The sequence below is a fragment of the Mauremys mutica genome, chromosome 1 (genome assembly GCF_020497125.1).
Source record: "Mauremys mutica isolate MM-2020 ecotype Southern chromosome 1, ASM2049712v1, whole genome shotgun sequence".
NCBI classification, from domain to species: Eukaryota; Metazoa; Chordata; order Testudines; family Geoemydidae; genus Mauremys; species Mauremys mutica.
In genome coordinates, this window is record NC_059072.1 from 351,128,121 (window position 1) to 351,150,370 (window position 22,250).

Genomic DNA, 22,250 nt, shown 5'->3' on the forward strand with positions numbered 1-22,250 from the left:
GGCACTGAGATTGGATGAGGAGCTCTGGAGCCGGGGGAATGGGACTGGCTGGACAAGGAGATTGGGACTGGGAGCAAGTGGAGGGGAAATAACGGGGGCCTGGGGGGAGACGGATCTGATGGGGAGCAGGGGGAGAACTGGGACTGGCTGGGCAAAGAGACTGGGACATGGGGCCAGGACGGGGAGAAGACTGGAACAAGGAGTAGAAGGGGTTTGATGGGGGGAATGTGAGAACGGATGAGGTGCCTGGGGCGGGAGAGACAAATTGAACGAGGCTCCGGGAAGGGGGAACTGGTACTGGTTGGGCAAGGAGACAGACTGGGATGAGAAGCCTGTGGTGTGGAGACAGGGACTAAGGCCAGGGGTGGGAAAGATGGGAACAGATTGAAGGGGATGTGGCCGAAGGGGCAACTTGCAGATGGGGTGGGGGAACAGGCAGAAGAGCCTGTGACCACTAAAGCGGACTCCTCTCCGGAGCCTGAAATGGAACCCAAGATTCCTGAATCTCACCTTTCCTCTACTGGCAGCAGATATCTGTGTAACCCACTAGCAAAACATGTCTCATCCCCTCCGCCCCTTCCAGTGGAGGATGACAACCTACTATTGCTATCATTTACTCTGCACACTCCCAGCTGTAGTGTAGACATACCCTGTATGGACACAGGAGTTTGTTCACATGGAATATAGTGTGTGATGATCGGCGTCTAGGACATTGATGCATCCAAGACAGCACTCCTATCATGTAAGCCACCTTCTGGCCCAGCTGGAAGTTGCTGTGCTAAGCTTGTTTCAGCTGGAAGTCGCTTGCTTCATGTCTCAGAAGGAGAACCATAAATCAGCCTCAAAGGCTATTAACCACAGCTGACATTTTCATGACTTTTGCAGTCTGACCACTTTCAAGTTACAAATAAGTCTAAGGGCTGAACCAGTCCTTACTTTAATAACCAGAAAATGCTCCTTTGGGGCGAGTGGGACTGAGGAATAACAATAAATCTTTGTCCATCCATCATTTGTTGTTGGCACTTTCATGAATGGCAGAGATCATGATTGTTTCTCAGAAAGATTCTTTAACCAAATTGTGAAAGGTATCAATTTCATCGGCCCCAATGCCCGCTCCAGACCCTTCTGCATTTGAGAAACTTTACACACGGGAATAGTCCCATTGAGTTCAATGGCAGAGACAACTCACGTATGAAAGTGGTTGCAGGATTCAGACTGTAGACTGCAAGATCCTCAAGGGAAGGACTGTCTGCCTCTGTGTTTATGCAGCACCGAACACAACAGGGCCCCCAATCTTGACTGAGGTCTTTGAGGACTGTTGCAAATATGAAGGAGAATAATCAGACACAGGAAAAATTTCAAAAGCTCCTAAGTCACTAAGGAAACGTCTCCATTGCAAGCAGCAGCCTGCGGCAGTGAGTCTCAGAACCCGGGTCCACACAGCAGGGCTTGCAGGGCTCATGTTATAGCACTAAAAATAGCGGTGTAGATGTTCTGGCTGGAGCTCGGGTTCTGAAGCCTGGGATGGGGGGACCCAGGGTCAGACTCCCTGCTGCTGTCAGAAGCTGAGACTTGGAGGATCGTGTCCAGTGGCTGAAGCAGAGGCAGTTGGCCTAGTGATCAGTGCAATAGCAGCCAGGCCAGGAGTCGAGAGCAGGTTGGGAACAAGGCTGGAGTCAGAGCAGGGCCTGTGAAGTCTATCACCACTATCAGGCAAGGAAAAGTTCCAAGCTACAACATGACACTGGGCAGACTGAGCTGCTGTCTCCCCTGTGAGGCTTGTATACCTGCCCTGAGAGTCACCAGCCCAGCTCCTGGCTGGTAGATTGGCTGGAGCCTAGCACAGGAATGACTCATCACCACCTGTGGCTTAATCAGGCTCTAGTTCAGGGATGACTCCACTTCAAAGCTGCAGGCTGCTGCTTGCTGTGTAGACATACCATTAGGTGCCTAAATCCCACAGTAAGATTTAGGAGCCTATGTCACTTAGGAACTTTGGAGAATTTTATGCACAGTGCCAGATTCTGAAATCAATAAGGCTGATGTAAATCCATAGCTTGAGGTCCACGGAATTACTCCAGAGTTTTACACCAGTGTAACTGAGAGTAGGATCTGTCTCTCAGTAGCTGGACTGTAGCCGTAAATGGAATTTAATTTTAGAAAAAATATTTGCCACTTTGGCTGACTGAATGTTGTCTTTGCCTGGAACCAGAGTGCACTAATTACAGGGAAAGCTCTGAGACGGTTGCTCATGGCTGCAAAGCAGGGAATTCATGAACCTGGGCTTGATCCGGTGCGGTGCTAAGCAACCTCAACTCCAATCAAAGCCCGTGGGAGCTGAGGGTACTCGGCATCTCACAGAAACATTCAGCACTTTGCAGAGCTACTCCCAGAAAGAAGAAAATCAAATAGGAATCCCTAAATGTGCCAAACAATAAGGTAGTGTGGTAGCAGCGTATCGGAAGGAAATCAGTTGAGCCATTCCCGAAAGGACCTCTGAGGAGATTTGGGTATAGAGATAAAATAGCCAAACATGGGTAAGTATTTTCAGGTTTATGTTTTTCTTTTTTCAGTCTTCCATATTGATCGTGGCCCGTATGGCCATTTCAGTCCTCGTTCCCTTTTTCACTAACACAGATATCTTTGGAGTGCCCCAGCTGCTCAAGCAGTTGGCTGTCTGCATACAGCGAGCCACCTAATTCTTCTTAGCCTGCCGCCGCTCCTCTGGACATGGTTTAGTATTGTCGACGGGAAAAAGCGAAGCCAAAAATCAAGCACCGCTCAAGAAGCTTAAGAGAGGAAAATGCTGCGTGGAGATGTGATATAATCCTTAAAGCCATGATTGGCTGCAGACCCAAGTCACATTTTGTCCATGTCAGAACAAATCTGTAGCTGGCTTGCTGTCTCCAGAAGGGGGAGAGAACAGAAAGGCAATTGATTGAACCCTCTTGCTTCTAGTGGGTCCTGCATTCGCTTGTAATTCCACTTTCTTCCAGTAGCAAGGCTAAGCAATACAGGTTAGCTAAAGAGTCTCTCTCCCCTTGGCCATAAGTCACTGGTTTGAGCTTTAGACTAGCACTTGGGCTCACGAGCAGTGCTACCAGCTAGAGATGCATCCATGCTGCAGTAGTAGGATCTGGACTTTGGACACCTCTTATCTCAGCTCATGAGTGTGTAATCCTTCTGCCAGGCAGAGCCAGCAGCAACCAGGGCTGGGTTCAATATCGAGGGGTTCCTTTCATCGATACAACACAGAACCATCTTGAGCCTCCACCCAGTAACCTGGGAAAATTACACACCACCCAGGGGCACCACTGAGAGGCAAAACTTCCCCACTCGCAAGCACAGAGTCTGAGTGTAGAAAAGAAACTTTTAATAAAAGGAGGGACGTAACTCAGTGTTAATTTGGGAAAACACCACAAGCAGGGTACATAAACCATGAGCACTCCCAAGTAGGTTGGGCAGTGTCCTTTCCCCCTCAGGTTCTTAAATCCAGCAACTCAAAGGTCCCTTTAAGGTGCCCATCCCTTCTCTGCACCCCACTCACAGTTGCTGTGCCACCTCACCAGCTGCTCATTTTGCTTGCTGAGCTGCCAGTCACCTTCTGCTGCCACCTGCCTCTCTGCTGTGACCTCTGCACATCAGTCTCTTAGTGATTTTCAGCTCTTTGCAGGCTGGGCAGAAACACTGCCCCATCTTGAGTGATTTCAGCTCTTGGAGATTTTCAGCTCTGGGCAAAACCACAGTCTCACCACAACTGATTTTTAGCTCTGATTGAGCATTTAAAATAATAAAGAGGCTCCCAATGAAGCCCATTTAGCTCTGCCTTTAAACAGACTAAACCAATCCAGGGAGAACCCTTAGTGAGGATGTGCAGCTTCCTAGCTAGGACACCTGTTCTGACCCCTATTACTCTCACAGGGCCCTGGCATTTGAGCCCCTGGCTTAACAAGGTCCTTTCAGCTGAAGGTGACCCCCTCATTTGGAACAGGTTAAGCACAATCCTGTTTCCCTGTATTCCTACAATAATTACAATTTGGTATAATTTTGGTAACAGCATTTCACTACCCCTGCATTCAGTACTAAAGTGATTTGTACCCAACACCAGCCAAAACTGATTACTTTGACACCGCTGTATGTGCTGAATATCTAAAACAGAGCAGGAGCAAACTGTATTTACATAAACACACCCAAAGTCTCTCCCCCTCCCAGCTAGCTGTCAGGGGAGCACTCCTTCAGACCCTGCTTACAAGTGTAAGGCACTTTCCAGAGTGAAATTAAATTGTGATTTTGTAACCACACCAGATTCGCTCAATCTCATCCGATTGCTTGTGCTGTTGCGCCTGACTCCACAAAGCATTTTTTCACAACACAACCCTGTTGTGCATCCATGCCTGGCATGCTGCCCAACGGTGGTTTTACCCAGGCATTCAGGGAGAATCTGAGCAGCTCTCCCATAGAGCCTCCACACCCGGCTGGCTCCAGGCACCAGCATTCCAAGCAGGTGCTTGGGGTGGCAATCTGCAAGGGGCAGCAGTCCCTGTGTTTTTGCCCCCAAGCAGCGCCGAATTGCCGTCGCGGACGGCGGGGGCAGTCCCTGTGCTGTTAGGGAATTCGGCGGCGGCTTCTATGTTCAGCTGTCCACGGCGGCGCAGCTTCTGTTTTCCAGCTGAAGACAGAAGCTGCCGCCGAATTGCCGCCACTGCAGAAACTCGCGTGCCGCCCTAACGGCGCGTGGACTGCCCCCGCCGTCCATGGCAGCAATGCGGCGCGCTGCTTGGGGTGGCGAAAACAGTAAAGCCGGCCCTACCTCCGCAGGGGAGAGCGGGCCCAGAGGACATGTGCAGAGAACCCCCCCACATGCAGTAGCACAAGGGGCAATACAATCTGAGCTGTTTCACTGCAGAGAGAGCTGATAGGAAGCAGGAATCGCTAAACTATGCTGGGTCCCCTCTATGCTGCAGTGACAGGGAACACAGCCGCTGTCTCAGATTCCCCCGCGTGGCTCCCCAGCGAATGCACATGTCCGCGTGGGTCAGGTAATATCTCCTTCATGGGGTCTGGTTTATTCAACCCCCAACACAGAGTCCTTTGGCCTTTCCAGGGACAAGTAGCTCTTCACAAGTCCCTTTAAATCCATAGGCTTGGGCCTCTCTCTCTCTCTCATCCCCTGGAGCAGCGTCTCACAGGCCCCGCTGCAATCCATCAGCCCTTGGTGTACCACGCATTAAGGCTCCGATGCCACCTGCCTGCAGCGTTCCATCGCAGGCCCTTCCCCATCCCTCAATCAGCGGGGCTGGAACTAGGGGTGCTACCGCACCCCTCTGGCTTGAAGTAGTAACACCAAACACCAAATATATGCACCCATATATTTCCATCATCAGCACCCCCACTATAAAAATGGTTCCAGCACCCCCTGCCCTCAATCACTCCTCTCTGCCGCAGAGACAGGAACCCTTCGCTCTGGCTTCCTGCAGGTCACATGTTCACTCCTAGTCATTCTCCCCGTGACTACAGCTCCTAGAACTGAAGGGCTGGAGCACATAACAGATGCACCGGGACATCTGCATGTGCCCAAGGACAAGCTGCAGACAAACAAATCAGTGTGCCAGCAGGCTAATGGAAGCCAATCGCATGCCTGGCAGCTGCGCAACACACTCCGTTGCCATGGATACAGTACCAAGGATTAACTCTTTTGGGTCAAGGTGTGTTTTGAGCCAATCAGGTTACAAATTGGCTTAAAAGACCAGCATAGCCAAGGCCTTATTTTGGCCCATTAACAAAGGTTTGTTTGCCCAGTTCCCATCCTGCTGCTCCCCAGACCCCATGCAGAGGTCCTAGGGTTTGAAAAGCACCATCCTTCTCTCTCCTGCTATGGCATGGACTGGGGGCTTTGGTAGGGTGACACCTTGCTCTCCTGACGACCTCAAATGGCCACCCCATGAGCCTTATCAGAGAGGCTTCTCAGAGCCTGCCCCCTGCCTCCAACCCCCTTCACGGGCCCGGACAGTTTAACCATACACAAAAATAACAACACCTTAGAAAGGGGCTGAGAAGATCTATAAAGATGTGTTAGCCCCTCCGGGAGGAGAGACACAAAGGCAGGGGAAAACCGACACCACACGCTAGTTGCTCAGCAGCTGGAAGGGAGAGAGTTGCTACCTGATGCAACAACAGGCCAAAGTAACTGTAGCTAGTTGCCTTTTCCAGGTTTAAAAGGCCAGGTTTACAAGAATAAAACCAAAGAAGAGCAATCAGTGAAAGCCAAGCAGTCAGGAAGTAGAGTGTTCATAGACAATAAGGAATACCTAGCTTGTACACAGCACATTTCATCCACAGATCTCAAAGGAGGTAGGCATCATTATTCCCATTTTACTGACAGGGAAACTGAAGCACTGAGCAATCCAGCGGCGAAGCCAGGAACAGAAGGGATGGATTCCTTTCATGGCTAGGGATCTACATGGAAGACAGCCCAAGATTTCCCCACTTGAAGCCTAGCATGCTGCCATTTATATCATATTTCAGTTGTTTCCATCTTCTCTGTGGTTTGTTATGACTTGTTGCTATCCCAAATATTCACACCCTTTGGGGCATTATCACATGCAGAGAGGAAGGATGAGTAGGGTGCTAGACTGGGACGTAGGGGACCAGGGTTAAAATCCTGGGTCTGCAACAGATTTCTTGTGTGAGCTTGGGCAAGTCACTTAGTCGCTCTGTGCCTCAGTTCCCCAACAGTGTAATGGGGATAACAGCACTGCCCTATTTTTCAGGGATGTTATGAGAATAAGAACTTTATAGATTGTGAGGTGCCCAGATACCATGGTAATGGGGACCAATATATGTACCTTAGCTATACTTCCAGTGGTGAAGTCCTGCTATCAAGCTGGGCTTTCTGCTGAAAGTTCCATTAAGGTGCCATACTCCACAGAGGCACATCAGCCTCCTTCACTGACTGGAGATACCAAAATAGTGACATCTGTTTCCAAAGACTACTTGGAAAATTCCTTTTTAAAGATAGAAGAGGCACCAGTGATGCCCCATTCCCGTTCATCCATTCCCTCTACCTTCGCCGCAGTTAATTCATGCTGGAAAACTCATTTCTCCCATTATTCCCACTATAAATCAATTATAGCTTATAGTAACCATCTTACTGTGTTATTTAACATTCATGTGGCAGTAATGTTCAGAGGCCTTAATCAGGAGCCCCAAAGGAAGGCTTTCTTCTGCCCTGAAGAATTTATCCTCTAATCTTAACGTGATGTCAGTTAAGAACAAACAAACAAGCCACAGAGATGTGCACACACCTCAAGTGGCTAACTGCTGGACTGCCAATTGATTGCTAAAATGAGAGAATGGTGGAAAAATGAAGAGCCAGTTTTAGGAAATAATTCAAAAGTTCAAAGTTGTTCTAGTTTGAAATTGACCCTTTTTAAAGATTTTTTTTTAAAAAAAATCAAAAAATACATTCATGAAAAGATTTACAATGCCAACAAATTTTAATGGGAAAAAATAATTTTCTAAAAATGGTAATTTTTCCAATTGAAAATGCTTATTATTATTATTATTTTTAAACCAGTTCCAGTAGTAACCCTTGTGTTTTTTGCAACCTTTCCTTTCCACTGGTGGCATTTTTTTGGTTTTGTTTTTTTGGCCACTACAAAGTGGCCAAAAAAAGAAAGGCTGTTTGAACTCTGGCGTCCTCACGTTTCTCAGCTACTTCTGGTTTTGTCCCAAATGGATTTTGTTTTCTCACACAAAATGAAAATTTGTTTCTTGGTATTAAACAAAACCTGGCGGTTGGCCCAAAATTCACTTTCTGCAAATGTTCATACAAAACAAGCTTCATGACAAACTGTTTATTTAAGAGACACGCAGTGATTTTTATTTTTCTTTGGCAGTAGAGGTAGGGAATAGAGTATCTTTTCTATTACACTGGCACTTTCCCTGAAAAAAAAAGAGATGAAAGCTAAACTGGAAAGTACAGAATAAATTGCAAAGGGCATGTTCCTGCACTATTATCGTGAAAGGGGCTCTGTTCCTTTAAGGTATTTATACACCTGACTCCCATGGATATCAACAGGGGACCTAAATGCTTTTGAGTATCTGGGCTTGGGTGCTTTGCTGTTGATTTCAGTGAGACTAAAGCCCATGCTTAAGTGATTTGCTGAGTAGGGATGCTTTCCTGAACTGGGGCCACATATTGTATGATTAGATTAGATTCATCGGGAGATGTAATACTGGGTGCAAGTTAGGACAGCTAGATACCTAAAGTGGTTGTCTATTTAGGGAAGTACTTATTTTACTTCTGAATCTCAGCTGAAGTCCAATCGGTAACAAAGGGTTCTGACATTCAGAGGCTCTGAGTACTGTGAAAACAAGGGCACGAGTGACAGCAGATGAGGTCTTGCTAAAGTGCCATTAGAATGCACACAGAACTGAAGAAAATTGATCTTTTGTCATCTTTTTTTTGCCATGGATGAAGGCCAAAACTCAGATACTGTATCAGAAAATTGGAATAACCTCTGGGGCATGTAACAGGCAAAGCCACAGGAAGGCTGGTTTGAGGAAACTCAAATGGCCACGCAGAGTATTTACATCACTGAGTATAAATAAATAAACTTCCTTTTCCTGAGTTGTCAGGTTCTTAATTTTCAAGCACCAAACCCAGACACGCACAGCAGCCTGTCAAGATTGATTACAGCATTTAGAACCCACTGAACGCACAGCAGTGTGGCCTAAACACCCTACACTCAAGAGCTGCTGGCCTATGTGAACCTACCAAGATTGTTCCTTATATACAAAATTTCTCAAGATAGTTAAGTCCCAGGCAGACTGCGAAGAGCTACAAAAGGATCTCTCAGAACTGGGTGACTGGGCAACAAAACGGCAGATGAAATTCAATGTCGATAAATGCAAAGTAATGCACATTGGGAAATATAATCCCAACTATACATATAAAATGATGGGGCCTAAATTAGCTGTTACCACTTAAGAAAGAGATCTTGGAGTCATTGTGGATAGTTGTCTGAAAACATCCACTCAATGTGCAGTGGCAGTCAAAAAATCTAATAGAATGTTGGGAATCATTAAGAAAGGGATGGATAATAAGACAGAAAATATCATGTTGCCTCTATATAAATCCAGGGTACGCCCACACCTTGAATGCTGCATGCAGATCAGGTCACCCCATCTAAAAAAAGAAGAAATATTGGAATTGGAAAAGGTTCAGAAAAGGGCAACAAAAATGATTAGGGGCATGGAACAGTTTCCATATGAGAAGAGATTAATAAGACTGGGACTTTGCAGCTTAGAAAAGAGATGACTAAGGGGGGATATGATAGAAGTCTATAAAATCATGACTGGTGTGGAGAAAGTAAATGAGGAAGTGTTATTTACTCCTTCTCATAACACAAGAACTAGGGGGCACCACATAAAATGAATAGGCAGCAGGTTTAAAACAAACAAAAGGAGGTATTTTCTCACACAGCGCACAGTCAACCTGTGGAACTCCTTGCCTGAGGATGCTGTGAAGGCCAAGACTACAACAGGGTGCAAAAAAGAACTAGATAATTTCATGGGGAATAGGTCCATCAATAGCTATTAGCCAGGATGGGCAGGGATGGTGTCCCTAGCCTCTGTTTGCCAGATGCTGGGAATGGGCAACAGGAGATGATCACTTGATGATTACCTGTTCTGTTCATTCCCTTGAGGGCACCTGGCATTGGCCACTGTTGGTAGACAGGATAATGGGCTCGATGGACCTTTGATCTGACCCAGTTTGGCCTCTCTTATGTTCTTATATAGTGATAGGCTGCTGCTCTGTGGTATGGATTTCCATGCCTTTGTGTGGAAAAGGCTGTGGTTGGTGACTTTCAGTGGCATTAACCATTTTTAGTCAATATCATAGAAGAATTCTCACCAAATGGCTTTTTTCTATCCCCAAGGCAGCATCATACTCTAGCTTCTCCTATAGGGAAGAGGGTGTTGGGGAGGGGCAAAGGAAGATATGCAACCTTCTCTGAGGAAGGAAAAGGCAGGAGAGGTTGGAAGACCTAGGAGAAGACCCTTCATCACTGGGGGTTTTCTCTGGGGGCTGTGGCTAGGCAGGGGTGGAATGAGAGTTTGCTCTCGCAGCTGTTGTGGGAGACTGGATGATTATAAGGAGGGGTAAGGAGGGCACAGGGACTATTTCTTAAGGATTCCCCAGTCCCAGTCCCCACCGCGAGGCTGACAAATGGGACTAGCACCTAAATCTGAAAAACCAGCCTATTGACCCAAGCTTCTGGAGGCACAGTTTGAACTGAGAACTATTTCAGGGCTCAGCCCTGTTCCCGCAGCAGTCAATGGCGTCAAGGGGTGTAGGACTGGGCCCTAGTTTTAAAAAAACAACCAATATTGAGTGTAAATCAGCCATAAAGAAAGTCTGATGGCCCAGTCCTCACATGCAGAGCCTTTGTATTCACAGCCATGCGTCTGCTCACAAAGACTACTTGTGAAAGAGGTTTACACAGTCACCTGATCAGGCCTTTAGCCGAGTTAAGCAGGGTGTTGTGAGTTTAGTGTAGTGGCCCCTTTCCAAAATGAAACTTTGCACATGTTCCCAGGGGCGGCTCCAGGCACCAGCACGCCAGGTGTGTGCCTGGGGCGGCAAGCCATGGGGAGCGCTCTGCCGGTCGCTGTGAGGGCGGCAGGCAGGTTGCCTTCGGCGGCATGCCTGCGGAGGGTCCGTCCGCTGGTCCAGCGGCTTCGGCGGACCTCCCACAGGCAAGCTGCCGAATCAGCGGGACTGGGGACCTCCTGCAGGCAAGCCGCCGAAGGCAGCCTGCCTGCCGTGCTTGGGGCAGCAAAATCCCTAGAGCCGCCCCTGCCTGTTCCACACAGCACTTTAACCTGACTCCCTAGACATGCTCCGTTAGCACAAAGCCATGGGATCACATAGCAAACAGGGCCAGCTCCAGGCACCAGCGCAGCAAGCAGGTGCTTGGGGCGGCCAATGGAAAGGGGCGGCACGTACGGCTTTTCGGCAGCAATTCGGGGGCGGGTCCCTCAGTCCCTCTCGGAAGGAAGGACCTGCTGCCGAATTGCCGCCGAAAAATGAAGCGGCGGCAGTGGAGCTGCCGCCAACGTGCTGCTAATCGCAGCTTCTTTATTTTTCCACCGCTCGGGGCGGCAAAAACGCTGGAGCTGGCCCTGATAGCGAACAGGGCAGGCTTTAGGCCAATTCCCCCAATTTTCCGGAATCGGGCCCCGCGCCTAAGAGGGCCCCACACCTTAGGTGCCTTTTTAATTTTTTAATTTCTTGTACTCACTCGGCGGCGGTCCGGGTCTTTGGCGGCATTTCAGCGGTGGGGGGTTCGTGGAAGACCCGGAGCAAGGGAAGGACCCTCCACCACCAAAGTGCCGCCGAAGACCCGGACCACCGCTTGGTATTCAAATCGGGTCCCACAGTTCCTAAAGCCGGCCCTGATAGCGAATACCTGAAAACAGCCATGCGCGCGCGCACGCACACACACACACACGCGCGCGCAAAAAGTGCCCTCCATATTTTAACTTAATGTAAATAATTCTTCTGCATGTGCACATACCAAGATCAATATTTTACATACACAAAGGGAAACATGTTTAGTTGTTTCTAGGACACAGAAAACCTCTTAGTTTCTGTACTAAAAGGGATAAAACCAGAGCTCAGATGGTAAATATTTTAAAAGCAGGAGCTCTTTCACTTCAGTTCTCATATTATACCCCTTGCCACCCAGCCACCCACAGAAATGGGCAGAGAAATTGGCATTTGGATCCAGATTACATTTAGGCTGGAATGAAGACTGAATCAGGCCAACATTTCACAAGCTGGTTTTGCATGATTTCAGCCCAACCCAAGCTGGAAATCAGGAGGCTGACAAGATGTCGCTATCTTGGGCCGAAATCTTTACAGACACTAATTAATTTCACAAGGGCATCTCTCTCTTGCACAGCTCCCTTGCCATTCCAGCCCTGGATTTAACAGCCTTCTGTTTAAGTCCCTAAAGGCCAGTCTCTGCTCATGACAGCTAAATATTGCATTTTGGATGATCATGCATGACTTGTGAGAGTAATAATCCTGTGAGTAAGATATCTGGCGGGGAGTCAGGAAAGCTGGGTTCCACAGGCTCCGGCTTTCAGCTTTCCCCGGGGTGCAGCACCCCTGCTCCACCCTGCCCTGAGGCCCTGCCCCCACTCTGCCCCTTCCCCCAAGGCCCCACCCTCGCTCCTCCTCTTCCCTCCCCTTCTCCAGCTCTGCGGTGGGTGGCTGGTGGGTGCTGAGCACCCACTATTTTTTTCTGGACACCCCAGAGTCCAGCCCCAGAGTCCCTATGGAGTCAGTGCCTATGCCGGGTTCTATTTCTTGGTGTATCGCAGCCTTCCAGGATAACTGTGGGCAAATCACTGAACTCCTCTGTGCCTCAGTTTCCCATTAATCAAATGGGGATAATGAGCCTTCCTTTGTCTTGCCTATACATGCTGTAAACACTTCAGAGCAAGGACACTCTGACTATGGGTCTGTACAGCACCTAGCACAATGGGGCCCCACAGGCGGAGGTCTCTTAAGCGCCACTGTAATATGAATAATCATCATTAAAAGGGAGTTGGGCTCTTCCATTTCCACACGTTGACTTCAATTTGCTAGTCCTGAGTAGGGCCTGCCGAGCTGGGCTGGGGCAGGGGAAAATGAACACCAAATTCTTTCTCCAGGAGAAATACATTAAAACCAAATAGCCTTGAAAACATTCTGCCAGCTGCCGCCCTCTTCCCATCTGTCAATTCACTGACAAAGACATCACAGCAAACAGCTGCCTGAGTGCCAGAGCCTCAATGGGACGGCAGCAGAGATGCACTGATTTATAGCCGTTCAGGATCGGGCCTGGTGAGCTTTCAGGTTAATTTATGTATTTTGGGACGGACACACCTTCCTGTAAGGCACTTGAATTGAGAGCACGACCTCGGGAGCGTGCTGAGGTGTATGCATTTGTCAGTTAAACCTCAGGTACCTGCCCCAGTCTCTATTTGCTAGTCATTTGCAGAACTCCCTTCTTGTCTGTGTATATGCTCAGGTTTATACCCCAACAGAGCTCAAAGACTCTACATCACATTTAAGAAACCGTAACATGGGGATTTGGTGGTTAAAATGCTTTATTCATAGGGGCTGCCAAATCCCCTCTGAGTTGGCATTTTGCCACATTCGGCTGCCTGTCAGTCTTTCACATGAGAAGCACGTTCCCTCTGGATTGGTCACACTTGTGTGGATTGCCCGTTGCTCTGTGGTCCTACTCAGGCGCAATTACAACAGGGATGATGCTTGGCTTTGGTTAGCTCCATTGCTCTTTGTGGGCTCTGCAGTATAATCTGTGTTCCCTTTTCCAGCCAGGGGTTCCAATACGACGCCTCCGGCCCGATCCACCCGGCCACCAGCCCACCGAGGGGTGTGTACGGTCGTTGCTGCTCTTGCTGCGGGGCCCTCAGCTCCCGAATGAGCTGCTACTTCTGGGGCCCCCAGTTGCTGTAACAACCGTTGCTGCTGCTGCTGGAGCTGGGCCACTTGCTGCTGCTGCTGCTGGCTCTCAGCCCACCATTCCACCCGCTGGTCTAAATCCAGGGCGGCCCTCCGTGAGTGGTGGCTTAGCATAGGCGCAGGGATTTGAACCCAGATCTCATCTGGTGTCCTAACCACTGGGCTCCCCTTCCCCTTTTTGGGATAAAAATCCTTTGGGCTCTCGTCATGTTTATATACAGCTCCGGGCACAATGGGACCACAGTGATCATGGTTTCAACTCTAGACACTCCTACAATGCAAATAATCAACATTTTAACCATGGGAGCTTGCATGTCACACAAGCAAAAGACTTCAGCTCCCCTTTATAAATCACCCTAGCAACATAACAAATGGGTATTTGCAAAGGTTTCCCTCCTCTCCGACTGCCCCCTCCCCCTTGCTAATAAATCACCACACACAACTGTAATTGGATAGCTGGAGTCTCATTACGCCCTAGGCTCAGCAGAGTTAGCTGCTGCAGATCAAGATGAATGACTATTAGTTGATAGGAGAAAAGGGCCTAGTGCATTGTCATCAGCAGATGGCGAGATGGGTCCCAGGGGAGAGACTCTGGCAGAAAACGGTTCATTTTACTCTCCGGCCCAGGCAAATGAATTAACAGGAAATGCAAATGGTCTTGTCCACTAATGACTGTCTTTGAAAGGGAAGAGAGAGGAGTCAGTCAATTGCTGGGTAATTTGGCCATGAAGGATGGGAGGCTCTAAGTGGCCATTATTATGTCATTTCAGTGAAACAATACATGGATCAACCCACCGTTTTCTTTGAGGCGCTCGCTCGCTCGCAGGCGGGGGAAAGCTTGTTTTAATCTTTACGGGTGGAATTTAGCCTTCACTTACACCCATTGAGGGCTCCCGCACTGGCAAATCTGCCGGGGGAGAGGTTATGGCAGTGCCCAGTGGTCGCAGCTTCCCTTCTGGTACAGGAGCTGCAGGAAGCCAGGGCAGTCCTGAAAATGCCAGGTGGGATCATGGGAACAAGGCCAGAGCTGACTGGACAGATCCCCAGCGACAGCTACCCGGAGACAAACTCCCATGAAGGCCCAGCTGTAAATTAAACTGCACACCCCAGCCCCCTGGTGAGAACAATTGTGGAAACAGAGCCACCAATCCCCTCTGGGGGCCAGATTGGTGACATTTATAGGGGGCCAGGTTGGTAGAGGGAGGTGCGATTTACACTCCCCTCTGCCAGCTTCACTCACCCCAGCTCAGGGATCCTTCCCTCTACCATGCCCTGTGTCACGAAGTGTGGGGAAGTCAGGGCCCTGCACCCCTCTTCCTGAGATTCACCGTGACTCTCAGCCGGCCAGTAAAACAGAAGGTTTATTAGATGACAGGAACACAGTCCCAAGCGGAGCGTGTAGGTACAACCATAACCCCTCAATCAAGTCCTTCTGGGGGGTTCAGGGAGCTTAGACCCCAGCTTGGGGTTCCTGCGTTGCACCACCGAGCCCAAGACTGAAAACAAACCCTCCTCTAGCAGCTCTCTTCTCCCTCCCCCCAGCTCCTCCTCTCTTTTGTTCAGTCGCCCAAGCAGAAGGTGTCACTTCTCCCAACCCCCCTCCTGGCTCAGGTTACAGCTCAGGTAGCTTCCTTCAAGGGAAGTTCCCCACCCCCAATGTCACTCCCCTGCAACATTCCCAGGTCAAATCCACCCTGCTTCCTGCTCCGTCACACCCTGCTTGGCTCACATCACTTGGCATAGTTTAGACCAAACAATTGCAGTGTCATCTGGCCCCAACCACGACTGGGGCCCCACCTTGTGTTAGGTGCTGTATACACACAGTAAGAGACAGGCCGTCTAAATAGGCAAAACTACTTCTCTCTGCACCAAAATTATTCCAGGTGCAATTTCCCCCCCCGGCCCCCACCGCAGGGGGCAGGTATGGTGAAAACACACGTGATAGGTGCCACTCACATGAATTGATACGTCATGGGAGGATGCTCAGGTCCATGCTGGGTGACAGGCATGGTTCATGAACACAAAATCATTGCCGATAACATTTGGAGGTGACACAAAAATTGGGGGAATGATAAATAATGAAGAGGCCAGGTCACTGATTCAGAGCGACGTGGATCACTTGTTAAACTGGGTGCAAGCAACCAAATGCATATTCATATTAGGGTTGCCAATATTGTATTTCAAAAATAAGGGACTGCTTTCTTATCACCCTCGCCCCACTCCGCCTTCCAATATTATCATTAATAAAATAATAATAATAATAATAATAAGCAATACTCACCTACATTCACCAGGGGTATTTCTTGCTGCTTTTTGCAGCACACAGCAACTCCTGCTCTTGTACAAAGATGAAAAAATAAGAGGCGTCCCTTGTAATAAGGGACTGTTAGCAATATGGCTAAATGTAACTGTATCCCTCTAGGAACAAAGAACATCGGCCACACTTGCAGGATGGGGGGTTCTCTCCTGGGAAGTAGTGACTCTGAGAATGGTTTGGGGGTCATGGTGGATAATCAACTGAGCTTGAGCTCCCAACACTGTGGCCAAGGGGGCAGATGCAATCCTGGGAGGCAAAAACGGGGAACCTTGGGTCGTAGTAAAGAAGTTATTTAACCTCTGTATTCAGTACTAGTGTGACAGCTCCCCATAATTCAACACGGATATTGATACATTGGAGAGAAGAGCCATGAGAATGACTGAAGGATGAGAAACATGTCTTGTAGCGACAGTCTCAAGGAGCTCATCTATTTAGGTTAACAAAGGGAAGGTTAAGGGGTGACAGTCTATAAGCACCTATTTGGGGAACAAATATTTGATCATGGGCTCCTGAATCTATCGGAAAAAGGTTCAAGGCGATCCAGTGGCTGGAAGTGGAGGTGAGACAAATTCAGACTGGAAATAAGGCATAATTTTTTAAACAATGAGGGTAATTAACCAATGGAACAATTTACCCAGGGTGTGGTGGATTTGCCATGACTGGCAATTTTAAAATCACGATTGGAAGTTTCACTAAATGATACGCTCTGGTGATTATTTTGGGGAAGTTGTATGACCTGTGTTGAAGTGGTGGCCCAACTAGACGCCATAACGGTCCCTTCTGACCTTGGAAAGTTGAGCTTTACCCTTATTGTGTCGAGATCAGAAGAGTGGCATTGTCAACCATGGGGCTCATCCCAGAGCTTCAGATGGTCTTTTAACTACTCTGGGCCAAGGCCAGTGAGCTCCTTAAAGATAAGGCCCAAGACCTCAACCTTGATTCAGTCTTCTACAGGGAACCAGTGTAGACAGCAAAAGACAGGGTAATATGTTGCAGTAGACAGAGTCCACACACCTTGTGACAAGCCACTGAATCTCTCTCTTTGCCTCAGTTCTCCAGCTGTGGACTGGGGCTAAGAATCCTTTCCTTTCTCCTGCCTTTTATCTATCTTGTTTGTTTAGACAGTAAGCAATTCAGAGTAGGGTCTGTCCTCACTCCGTACAGAACCTAGCGTAATGGGACCCACATCTCAGCTGGAGCGTCTAGGTGTTACTGTACAACCAATACAAGTCTTCTCTTGTATTGAGGCCAGTCAGTCTCACCTCAGTCCCTGGAAAAATCATGGAACAGGTCCTCAAGGAATCAATCCTGAACCACCTAAAGGAGGGGAAAGTGATCAGGAACAGTCAGCATGGATTCACCAAGGGCAAGTCATGCCTGACTAACCTAATTGCCTTCTATGATGAGATAACCGGCTCTGTGGATGAGGGGAAAGCAGTGGATGTGCTATTTCTGGACTTTGGCAAAGCTTTTGATACAGTCTCCCACAGTATTCTTGACAGCAAGTTAAAGAAGTCTGGGCTGGATGAATGGACGGTAAGGTGGATAGAAAACTGGCTAGATGGTCGGGCTCAACGGGTAGTGATCAATGGTTCCATGTCTAGTTGGCAGCCGGTATCAAGTGGAGTGCCCCAAGGGTCGGTGCTGGGGCCGGTTTTGTTCAATATCTTCATTAACGATCTGGAGGATGGTGTGGACTGCACCCTTAGCAAGTTTGCAGATGACACTAAACTGGGAGGAGTGGTTGATACGCTGGAGGGTAGGGATAGGATACAGAGGGACCTAGACAAATTAGAGGATTGGGCCAAAAGAAATATGGTGAGGTTCAACAAGGACAAGTGCAGAGTCCTGCACTTAGGACAGAAGAATCCCATGCACTGCTACAGACTAGGGACCGAATGGCTGGGCAGCAGTTCTGCAGAAAAGGACCTAGGGGTTACGGTGGACGAAAAGCTGAATATGAGTCAGCAGTGTGCCCTTGTTGCCAAGAAGGCTAATGGCATTTTGGGTTGTATAAGTAGGGGCATTTCCAGCAGATCGAGGGATGTGATCATTCCCCTCTACTCAGCACTGGTGAGGCCTCATTTGGAGTACTGCGTCCAGTTTTGGGCCCCACACTACAAGAAGGATGTGGATAAATTGGAGAGAGTCCAGCGGAGGGCAACAAAAATGATTAGGGGGCTGGAGCACATGACTTATGAGGAGAGGCTGAGGGAACTGGGATTGTTTAGTCTGGAGAAGAGAAGAATAAGGGGGGATTTGATAGCTGCTTTCAACTACCTGAAAGGGGGTTCCAAAGAGGATGGATCTAGACTGTTCTCAGTGGTAGAAGATGACAGAACAAGGAGTAATGGTCTCAAGTTGCAGAGGAGGAGGTTTAGGTTGGACATTAGGAAAAACTTTTTCACTAGTAGGGTGGTGAAGAACTGGAATGGGTTACCTAGGGAGGTAGTGGAATCTCCTTCCTTAGAGGTTAAGGTCAGGCTTGACAAAGCCCTGGCTGGGATGATTTAGCTGGGTTTGGTCCTGCTTTGAGCAGGGGGTTGGACTAGATGACCTCCTGAGGTCCCTTCCAACCCTGAGATTCTATGATTCTATGATTCTTCGAGGTGTTGCTGCAAGGTACGAAATTAGATAAAAGACAGCGAGTGAAGGAAACTGCTGGGTCTAAAGCTACAGATATACAACACAAGGTCACGTCTGGCCTTCCACTGCGAAACAGTTTGATGTGAATGGCACAGAAAAAGGATGGAATGCCCCGCTGGGGCATAAATCTGCTGGTAGTTGGAGGCCACCTCAAAGAGTATAGTCATGGAGGAAGCCATAAAAGCTAACAGGGAATGAAGTGACTTTATTTCAGTGGAGATCCAAGATATGCAGGAGACACAGAGTTGATCCACAGAGAGGGAGAGATGGAAGCATGGCTGACCTAGGCAGATTGATGTGTCAGCGCTGTGTGGAGCGCTCCATAGTTAATACACCACCGCCACAGGTGCTGTATCTACCTGCGATGACAGCAGCTTCATGACCCAGGGGTGAGCATCTGCATGGTATCATCACCTTGCTGCAAATCTAGTAGATGATGATGGCTGGTCCCTGGACAGTGAAACACACAGGTCATCTCTTGATTAAACTGTGGGCAAGATGGAGAAACACTTACTATGCTAAACACACAGGGGACCCATATTGGATTGGAGAGCAGTTCTAGATAATGCCCTCCCTCCCTCCCCCTCTCTCTATATACACACACACGCACACACCAATTCTTGCAATGTCTTGATGATAGCAGCTGGGGCTTTAAGACAAATTCCACATTTAGCCCAGAAAGCTTCAGGATAAGTCAGTACATATTGACTTCATTGGGAGCAGAGTTAGGCCAATGCCGAGTGCTTTTGCCCAAGGTCACACAGGAAAAGCACAGTAGAGGTGGGAATTGAATGCTGCTCTCCTGCATCATGCCACAATGCCTTAAACGCCAAAACCATTCTTCCTCTGGGCTTCGCCAGCATAGCACCTTTTCCTGCAACCCACCCAGTCCTCCCTTCATTGGGGGACTTCATTAATAAGTGATGGAAAATGCTTTGCAGTTATGTAGGTTCAAAGAATTGTTATTAACGGGGGTAACTGGCATAGGCACTGACTTCCTCAGTTCCTGGGGGGTGCTCGACCCCCCACTCCACCCCAGGCCCCACCCAGGGTCGGCTCCAGACCCCAGCGCGCCAAGCGCGCACTTGGGGCGGCATTTTGCCAGCAGGCGGCAGGCGGCTCCGGAGGACCTTCCGCAGTCATGACTTCGGAGGGTCCGCTGGTCCCACGGCTCAGGTGGACCTCCTGCAGGCATGCCTGCGGAAGCTCCACTGGAGCCGCGGGACCAGCGCACCCTCCGCAGGCACGTCTGCAAGAGGTCCCCCGGAGCCGCGGGACCGGCGACAGGCAGCGCGCCCCCTGCAGCGTGCCGCCCTGCTTGGGGCGGCCAAATTCCTAGAGCCGCCCCTGGCCCCACCCCCACCCCCCACCTTCTTCCAAGCTCCCACGCATGCCCCACCTCTTCCCACCCCCTCCCCCTGCCTCTTCCTGCCCCCGCTCCTCCCCAGTGCTTCCTGCATGCCGCTGAACAGCTGATCGCGGTGGGCTGGAGGTGCTGGGAGGGAGGAGGAGGAGCTGATCGGCAAGCAAGGGAGGTGCTGGGGGGTGGAGAGGCACTGATCCATGGGGCCACTGGCAGGTGCTGAGCACCCACTATTTTTTTTCTGTGTGTGCTCCAGCCCCGGAGCACCCACAGAATCAGTGCTTATGGTAACCAGTAATGATGGAAGGATATTCCCCTTAACCTACCTTTCCCTCAGTCTCGCAGGGCATTTCAGCCTCACTTGCAAAGCTCCAGAAACTCTCTCTCCTGGACATAACAACATGGTGCTTTTTGTTGGGGCTTTTGGTACAAATGGTCCCTAACATGCTTCTCTTTTCACAAGTTCATTTCAATTGCTATTGTTTGCCATTGCGCCATTGTTTAGCCAGTGCTGCATTAAATGTGAGCGCCATCTAGTGGCCAAAGAAGCCACCTCAGCAGGTCATATCATTGCCAGCAATATACACGGGGTGGGGAAGACACCGCCCTTCGGCAAACAGATCCAGGATTTGAAGTGGCCTTCAATTTTGGGGGCCCCAACATGCCAGAGACATGCACAAGAACATCCATTCCTGAAACAAGGGAGAAGCGTGCGTGTGTTTTGGGATTATGTCATGTAGTTTCACTTACATCTAATTGCTGGTCTGTCCTCACTTATGACGCTAAATAGCCCAAAACATACAAGCTCTTCCGCGCAGAAAATTCAATGTTGTTGTCTGCTGCCTCTCAGACATTCTCTTCCTCTTTGTTCCCAGAACATGCCTCATCAAGTTCGCCTCTGCAAAGCCCTCATTACAGCCTTGGTGACCTGTTGCTATGTACACACACCAGCTTGCAATGCGTTATTTCAGCTTGCTGATGCCGCTGGCTGAGCCGTTTCCATGGCAAGCGACAGTTTAACGTTATTCGAGGGTTTTGCTTCCTGACATTGCAGTGGGATGCCAAAAAAGCATTATTGAAAAACAAAAACAGAAGAATGGAATGAAAATCTGAAAGCTTGACACTATCACCACAGTCAGGAAGGGTTCACTCTGAAGATGTAGGCCCTATCTCACCTGTCTGGGCCCCGTTACCATCATATCTGAGTGCCTGAAGTATATATTGTTGTCAGTTAGCGTGTGAGCTGTCTGCATATGCTATCCCAGCCCTGCACAGATAGTTGGTTCAGCAGACCTAGTACTACCCAGAAAGAATGACCAACAGCACAGTTCAGTGACAAAGGCACTCGGCCTGGTCCATTGCCCTCAAGACACAGTCCCAGCACATTGGCTCCATGGTTACAAGTACACTAACAAGTGCAGTGTGGCAAAGTCAGGCAGCAGCAAGACTTTCCACTGCCCCTGTGGCTGGACAAAAGGTTATGGCCAGATACCCCAACGTTTATAGACTGAGACAAACAACTTATGTGTTTCAGGACATCTGCTTGTTACCTCCCTTTGTATTATGCTCCAGGTGTCTGGGGCAAAACATCCTCATATCTGGTCTTAGCTCAGGATGTCCCTGGAGTGTGTTCCCAGTGTTGGAGTACCTGTCCTTTAGCAGGAGTATCTGTTGCTTCCTAGGAGTACCTGTCTTTTAGCAACACATTTGCCAAAGTTACATGTTGTGTTGGACAGTGAACTTGTAAACATATAATTTAATACATGGCCTACCACCTTTGGTTCACAGCCTCTGACCCAGGCCCAGTGTTCCAGGCTCTCTCTCATGTAACCTCACAACACCCCTGTATCAAAGGTAAGGCAGTGTTATTATCCCATGTAAAGAACTAAGGCACAAAGAGACTAAGTGACTTGTTCTAAGGGGCAGAGGGAGTCTGTGGCAGAGCAAAGAATTGAACCTGGGTCATTAGCGAGCACATGAATCACTGGGCCAGCCTTCTTCCATTGCTTCAGCCTCTTCTGACAGAACTGTAGGCTCCTCAGGTGGGCTGAGCAATAGGCCAATCGCTGAAGGAAAGACCAGCTCAGGGTGAATAAGCAACACCCTCTGCCAACTGCCCCTTCCACAGCTTAACCCAGGGAATGACAGAGCTGCAGGGGGATATGTTTATTGAGGGGAAGGGGAAGTGGCTGACCCATGCTTCCATTTCCCATACACTTCAGCTCCTCATTCGGAGTCCCTCTCCTCCATGCTAGACCTGTGTAGCTAGCGATACTCACCGGACAGGGTGACGGTGGGAGCGTCTGCCTCCCCTTGCCAGAAATGGCAATGGGAGTTCCCCACTCTCCTATAGTTCTCCTGGGGATACCCCCACTCCA

At 49.1% G+C, this 22,250-nt stretch overlaps 1 protein-coding gene across 11 annotated transcripts in view; it reads left to right on the plus strand.

The window, feature by feature from the left end:
* LOC123372936 (paramyosin-like) overlaps nucleotides 1-22,250 on the plus strand; it is a 68,564-nt gene that overhangs the window by 25,322 nt on the left and 20,992 nt on the right. For 3 of the 11 annotated variants that reach the window (XM_045021631.1, XM_045021639.1, XM_045021657.1), the window contains 2 exons: nucleotides 13,399-13,457; nucleotides 21,661-21,726. The exons of 3 other annotated variants lie outside the window; for them this stretch is intronic. The gene's annotated coding sequence lies outside the window, so the exon portion shown is untranslated. The remainder of the gene's footprint in view (nucleotides 1-13,398; nucleotides 13,458-21,660; nucleotides 21,727-22,250) is intronic. 5 more of the 11 variants (XM_045021666.1, XM_045021649.1, XM_045021623.1 and 2 more) reach the window with 2 other exon arrangements.